At 44.2% G+C, this 7,572-nt stretch overlaps 1 long non-coding RNA gene across 1 annotated transcript; it reads left to right on the top strand.

The window, feature by feature from the left end:
- Positions 1-4,056: 4,056 nt before the first annotated feature.
- On the top strand, positions 4,057-7,294 carry LOC120968522 (uncharacterized). The gene is made up of 2 exons (XR_005763060.3): positions 4,057-5,711; positions 6,014-7,294. It is a non-coding gene; the product is annotated as an uncharacterized lncRNA (long non-coding RNA).
- Positions 7,295-7,572: the final 278 nt, after the last annotated feature.

Here is a 7,572-nt window from a genome sequence, read left to right as displayed (position 1 = left end):
AACGGGGATAAACATATGAAGTGTAAATACTGATATTGAGGAATTTGATTGCAAGATATAGAAGAACTCCCCCTGAAGATGTGCATAGTGAGGAATTTGCTTTTGAAGCAATGCACACTTGAAGAGTAGAATCATGGAGATCTCCCCCTATATCTTGTAATTCATACACGCATTTGACATATAATATGAAGAATTTGAAATGCATGATGAAATATGGTGACTGATGTAATTCAGCATGCGTGCATTAACATATATGAGGAATAAGCATGCAGAAGAACATAGCAAAAGTATCAGACCACCATCGGATTTAAGTTTACAACTCCATCAAATAAAGTCTCAGAAGAACGAGAGTTGTAAGTTAAAAAAAACACCCATAAATGTAGACCCGCTTGAAGACTAACTCAAATTTCTCCCCCTTTGTCATCGAATGACCAAAAGGATCGAAAAGTGAGGACTAACACCCCTGAAGAATATCAAGTTGATGAAGGAGCGCCAGCATTGTTGGGGTCGGTTGTTGTAGTAGGGACTGCCGCAGTGTCGTCCAAGTCTTCATGCTCATCGTGTCGCGCGATGAAGAGTATGAGCTGGCCACCAAGGGAGGAACCTTGACTTTCTTGAATTTCTTCCCTGGTGGCTGAGATCAGTCAAAGTCCTGCTTGAGACCCATTTGCTTCAGATCTTCTTCACCATACAGTTGTGACAGAACAGCCCAGGTGCAACCGAAGACTTCATGGAGGTAGTAATGGTTTTTCTTCACTGCATTGTGTGTAGCAGTCATGTTGTGAAGAATTGAACCAAAGTGATGCTTAACCCATTTGTGGTTGCGATCCACCTTCTAGTGAAGACTGAGGAGAAGCTCACGATCAGTCATCACCCTTGGAGTTGTGGCTTGAGGATTTGGCTTTGAAGCATTAGCGGCAGAGTCATGAGTGGCAGAGTCATCATTGGTGGAGTAAGATGCAGCTTTGCGAAACTGACCATCCAATGGACGAATGCCTTGATCAATAACTACAGCGGCCTTGCCCTTTTCATCAGCTGAGGAAAATGTCCGCTTGAGGACTTCAATGGGGGGAAAGTAGCTGCCATGGTTGAGGGTGTCAGCTTTGTAGTTGAGTGAAGACCTTGTTCCGAGGAATCTCATAATCCAAGGAGCGTAAGGCTTCAACTCAAACGGAGACAGTGCAACATTTGCCAGAGTCCTCATGAAGAAATCATGATAGTTGACAGGAATGCCATGCATGATATTGAACAACAGATTCTTCATGATGCCAACGACTTCCTCATCAGTCGAGTCGTGGCCTTTGATTGGACTCAAAGTCTTCGTTAGAATGCGATAGACTGTCCTAGGCACATACAGCAATTCCTTCACGAGGAATTTGGTCCTTGGGGCTTGACCGGGCTTCAGCGGCTTCATCAATACTTGCATGTAATGGGCGGTAAGTACAGGTTCATGGTATAGGCAACGAGCACCGTCAAGGGGAGGACTGATAGGCAGGGCATGAAGCAATTTAGTGGCCGGTGCTTTGTAGTGAGTATTTTCTGTCATCCAGTCCAAAACCCAAGAGTTCACATCATCTGTGATGTGCAGCATTTCATAGAACTGAAGAATTAGCTCTTCATTCCAATCACAAATATCCGTGCAAAAGTTGAGCAGTCCTGCATCATGAAGCACACTGAGGACTGGGGCGAAGCAAGGCAGTGATTACATGTCCACGTGAGGAATATGCTCATGGTCGAAGACTTTGTCTTTGTTGAAAAGCAGTGAAGAATAGAAGTTGGCTTGGCTGGCAGTCCAGAAACGCTTCCTTCTAAGACGAGCAGAGTCATATGGGTTATACTCGGTGAAGAACACATGCTCGCCGAAGAAGTCATCAGCCTTGAAGTTTTGCTTCTTCGAGAAGGGATCCTTTGGCTTGGGCTGAGGAGTATCAGTCAATTGCATCACCACCTCAGGAATCGCAATCTCAGGATCCACAGGCTGAGGAATTTCATTTTCTTCTTCAGTGGCAGCCTGGGTCTTCAATCCTTCAGCAGCAATTTCATCAGCACTAGTGGCTGGAATCTCTTCATGGACAGACGGGGTGGTGCGAGGTTCTTTAGATCGCATTTGAACTTCAGTATTCACTGGGGACTGAGGAATTTGTTGCAGAGGTGTGAACAGAGGAGAATTGGGGTGCTGACACTACAAAAAAATACACTTCTGTGATGATACGTGTTCATCACAGTAGGTCACATTTTTTGTCATGCATGTACATCCATGACGATTTTATGACAGAATCAAGATAGTCATACCTGTGCTGTCGTAGAAGTGTTCCATGACATTACCAAAATTATCATCATGGAAGTGTCCACTTCCATGACGAAAAATCACGCCTCACAGAAGTGCTTTCGTCAAGGGTGAACGACACATGGCATCCACCGTAACGGAATGCCATTAAGCTATCGGGTCCGGTTTTGGATCTGATAACCCGTTAACAGCCCGGACCAATGGCGATTTTCCACGTGTAAAATCATCATTGGCTGGAGGAAACACGTGTCAGCTCCCCGTTGGCATAGGTGTCACTCATCCAATGGGCGAGATGTGCTTATGAAATGTTGACACGTGGACCGGCCCAAAAGTGGCCCATAAAGTTTAAATGGGCCGGCCCAACTAAAGGCCCACAAGATTTTACGGTCCATAATGGGCCGGCCCAGCAAAAGGCCCACGAGATTTTGCGGACCATAATGGGCCGGCCCAGCTAAAGGCCCACAATATTTTACGGGCCATAATGGGCCGGCCCAGCTAAAGGCCCGCGAGATTTTGCCGACATATTGGCTGGCCCAGCTAAAGGCCCACAAGATTTTGCGGACCATAATGGGCCGGCCCAGCTAAAGGCCCACGAGATTTCGCCGACCATAATGGGCCGGCCCAGCTGAAGGCCCAAAAGATTTTGATGACAGTAGTAGGCCAGCCCATTAACAGGCTGCCATGTTTTGGGCCAAATGCCGGCCCATATTTGATCCGGTCCATTTATAGTCTGCCATGTTCCAGGCCTAATAAAGGCCCATATGAGATCCGGCCCGTTAAAAGCCTACCACGTTCTGGGCCAAATTACGGCCCAGATCAGGTCCGGCCCTTTGAGAGGCTTTGGGCTAAATTATGACCCATATCAGATTCGGCCCGTCAACTGGATGCTATGCTTTTGGGCCCACTTGATAAAGGCCGTTTTAATAATTCGGCCTGATATTAGTTTTGGCATGTTAAAGGCCCGTTTAACATTTCGGACCTATATATATTTTGGCCTGTTAAAAGCCCGTCATATAGTTGGGCCTAACTACAGCCCTGTTTGCACCCGGCCTGCTCATAGACGATAATCTGATTGGGCCAAACAAGGACTAAGACAATTTTGGCCTGTTATAAGCCCATGATTTGATTGGCACAATCATGGGCCGGGGTCTATTTTGGCCTGCTGCCGGCCCGTGAGCTGTTCGGCACTTTCCAGGCCCAACCTACTTTTCAGCCTCCTAAAAGCCCATTGAGTTTTCTTGGAAAAATTGGGCCGGCGGTTTACTCGGCCTATTAAAGGCCCGAATCTACTAGTGGACCAGTTTACATTTAGGCCTGTTAACGGACCAAGATGATGGGGCCCATGATGCGGATCATACATAGTGATTTGCCTGACGGCCCCATTATGTACCGTAATTTTACGGTTTGGCCAGTTTACTGCGAAGACAGGATATATATACAGTAAAATAACTACATCTTCGTGAATAAGAAAAAAACCTAGACTATACAATAAAGAAATTACGGCATATTACATCCACTGGGCATCAAACACTACAAGAAAATTGAGATACTGTGACGAAAATCCTCATGACGGTGGTTGACAATGTCATGTATGTATCTAATGTGTGACGGTCTAGAGGCCGTGTCACTGATTTTTGTAATCAGTGACGATTAATGTCATTGAATCGACTCGAACGCTGAGCACCACCTAGCTACCAATTTCTATGACGTTTTGGTAATTTTCATGACGAACTTGCTACAGCACAGACTTACAAATGTAACTGCTAGTAGCGGGACCTGCCATATCTGCTTCACTGGTTATTGAGTGGTAGAACCAACACGTCGTGTTTTTTATGGGACCCATGTGTCAATTTTGGTAGTTGAACGCACCATAATTTCTTCATAGGTTATTGTGTGATGCCATTATTTTGTTCAATCTAATATAAATATGTGGTGGCCAGAAAAAAGTTCATTAGTGGGGTCGTGAGCTAATGAATATGACGTTGCAGTTGTTTCGCTCCATCTCAAAAAGGTAAATACGAGATTGGCTGGGAAAGATTTGGTAGGAGGATTTTTCTACGGGACCTATGCTTTAGTGTTTCTCTATGGGCTCCACACGTAGGACCCATGAGAATTTCTTTACGGCGTATTGAGCAGTGTAAATATTTTCTGAGTCTAATATAAATAAGTAGTGGCCGAAAAAAATGCTCATTGGTTGCGCTGGTGAGCTGATGGGTATGGCAGTATAGTGCAACAGTTATTTCGTCCTAACAAAAAAAAGCACTCCTTCCCACATGGTCTTTCTTGTAGGGATTTCCAACAGGGTAGAGTTCATGCGAAACTATGCGAATATATCTTTATCATGTCATTGTACTACACGACCTATCCCCTGGTGCCTTTTTACTTTTATTATTAGCAGATTATACACAAACATGGTACGTGCCTTTCTAATTTTTCTGATCAAATTATAGACGTTCATGGTACGTGTCAAACCATCATTTTTTACCTCTAAAAAAACCCACATTTTTTTCACGTGAGCGTGCCAAACCCACAATTTTTTCTAGTTTAAGCATATAATTTATTCGCCCCTGCGCGCCGAGAATTAAAATTTTAAGTTAATTAGGCTCGATGGCAAAAGTTTCTCAACGAAGCCCATTTAACTACCCACAGTTCCACCCTAATCCCCATTATCTCATCTGGCGTCGCCCCGATCCAATCTTGCGCCGTCTCCTTCCTTTCACCGTCTCGATCCAATCTGCTAGCATCCCCCCTCCGCCGCTCCTCTCCAGCAGCCCCCACGCTCCCACTCCCGCCCCGTCCACCTCCGCCGCCCCCACCATCGACGCAACAACCACCGCCACCGCCGCCATCGAGACCGCGGAGGAAGCCGTTGTAGCACCGGTGGTGGAAGAGGCGCCGCCGACGCCGCAGGCAGCCGCGCTCGGTAGGAGCAGCCTCTGCACGGGACAATTCTCCACATAATCTGGTGACGCAAGCCGTCGACCCACCGGAAGTACTCCGTGTCGTGCGGCTGCTCTTCTGGACGCTCTCGGCGCTGCTCGTCCATGGCGTGATCTCCGCTACCGCTGCCTCCAACCACGCTGACCTCTTGCTCCAGTTCTTCCACTTGGCTTACAGCTGGGCGGGTTCTGGGCTTCTGGCCGGAGCCAGCCACCGTGGCGCTCCTCTACCACGCCCGCTGCATCCTCCTCGGGACCATGCCGCCCTTCTCTGTTTCCCTGACGAGGCCACTGTCGCAGGCATTTTGCAGCGCTGCTCCCATCCAGATGCTTTGTTGTGGCGCTCCTCCTGTCATTCTCTCCATTTAAATGTTTGAGCGAGAAATCAATGGCGCTTTCTAGCTGTGCGGGAGTGGACATGTTCAGCGTGTGTGGGATTTCTCAAGTTCCAAGCTGACATCGTCGATGAGAAGACTGAACCCAAGGTGAGCAAAATGTTTCTTCTTGTATTTTTGACGTGTTTACCCATGCTTCTATTAGTATGTGTATACTCTGGAGATAATGACTAACGTTGGCACCTGCAGCTTATCAACACTTAGATAGCAATTGATGTTTTTCAACTGAAATATGCAATCGCTAGGAGTTTTATACTTTTATTTTTCAATTACATGAGTGCAGCAACCATGAGCAGGACGGACTATTGGGGATATGATAGGCAAACAATTTGCTAACACAGAACATATATCTGAACAATGATAGCCTGATTAGCTGAAATCTTTTTGAGCAGGCTGAAGGTGGAGGAGGGCGTGGACGGGATTTGGTCCCAGCATTGCACTCAGAGATGCTCTAATATTTAAGGAGTCCTTGTTTCTTATATTATATTTTATCACATTGCCATCAAATTAAATTGCTTGATTGAGTAAATAGCTTCATAATGTACTAGTAAATCTTTGCTACCATTATTGGCAAGTTTTTGTAAGTAATCTTTCTAGTCAAGCACTTGTGTATCATCTATAGTAATCTTATGTTTTGCCATTTTTCTCTTCTGATTTTCTCATCTTGTTTTCATAGGCTTACTGGCTGCGTCTTCTATGCTACTTGGTACACTCGTTAGACCCCAAAGCGATGAAATCTTCATTTTTTGTTAATACAATATTACGTGAAATGCTTATTAATAGTGCTGCTTATTTAAAGTACTACATTACAGAATCTGTTTTGTTAATTTTTACCATCAATGCAAAGACAAACATGTATTTGCGTGCTAATTTTGCTACTTTATTACATTCATGTTTGTTTTAGGAAAGTACATATGCGCATGAAAAATTGTTGCATTGTCTAAGGTCCAATTCCAAACTAGTTGAAGTGGAATTCATTTAGTTAGTTTTATGACACATGCTAGTAAGTATTTTGCAATTCATTTAGTTCCACTCTTTTTCATCCTGCATGTTCTGCTACTACAATCATGCCACTAGTTCGGGAGAGTGAGAGGGAAAGGAGGGCATTCCTCGCGGAACATAAACGCATGGGTGATGTGTATGCTAAGCTAAGGGGTGCATTGATTACATGTACTTTAACCATTATACCTCTAGCTCAAGGTTATGCATGTTATCTTGTCAATTTTCATCTCATTATGATGCAACGTTGTTGTGTTTGTCATTTATAGGCATCGGGAGGAGTTAGCCGCAAGACTTGAAGCACAAGAGAGAGCATTTGAAGAGATACAAAAGAAGCAGCAAGAAGAATTGGAAGCTCTAAAGAAGATCCAACAAGAGAAGAATGAAGCCTAGGCAAAGAAGCAAAAGGAGATGGATAATCTGCTTGATTTTCTCTTGAGGGCTCAAGCAACTTAGCAAGCAACTCTGTAGTCCCAGTCCAAACCAGATGGTTCATGAAAGCCATCCTTACATTGCAATCATCAGGACAACATATGTGGTCTTTAGTTAATATTAGTTTTCATCTTGTCTATTGTCTATGTCAAACTTGAGTCAGTTTTTTACCGTCATTTTTGTTTACAGAATGATTTGGCTGATACAATCTCATATATAATATGATTTGTCTTACATATCAATTTATGATGTGATTTTTCTCTACAACTTTTTTATATAATATGATGTGATGTGATGTGAAGTAAATACTTATTTTCATCGCAATTTAGATTCGAAAGAAAGTAAATATATTTTGACGACTTCATCTACATCCATAATAAAAGTAGTGGCACTAGTAGTGGGATAGCCGCTCGGGTGATGATCTGGCATAATGTTAGTGACGTTGTCTTGTCATCGAATATGGTACAATATGGCATATTTTCTCCTAATATGTGACATTAATTGACCGTCATGGAAATAG

This window comes from Aegilops tauschii, chromosome 1 (genome assembly GCF_002575655.3).
Source record: "Aegilops tauschii subsp. strangulata cultivar AL8/78 chromosome 1, Aet v6.0, whole genome shotgun sequence".
NCBI classification, from domain to species: Eukaryota; Viridiplantae; Streptophyta; class Magnoliopsida; order Poales; family Poaceae; genus Aegilops; species Aegilops tauschii.
The sequence above is the reverse complement of the archived record's forward strand: the minus strand, read 5'-3'. Positions and strand labels throughout refer to the sequence as shown.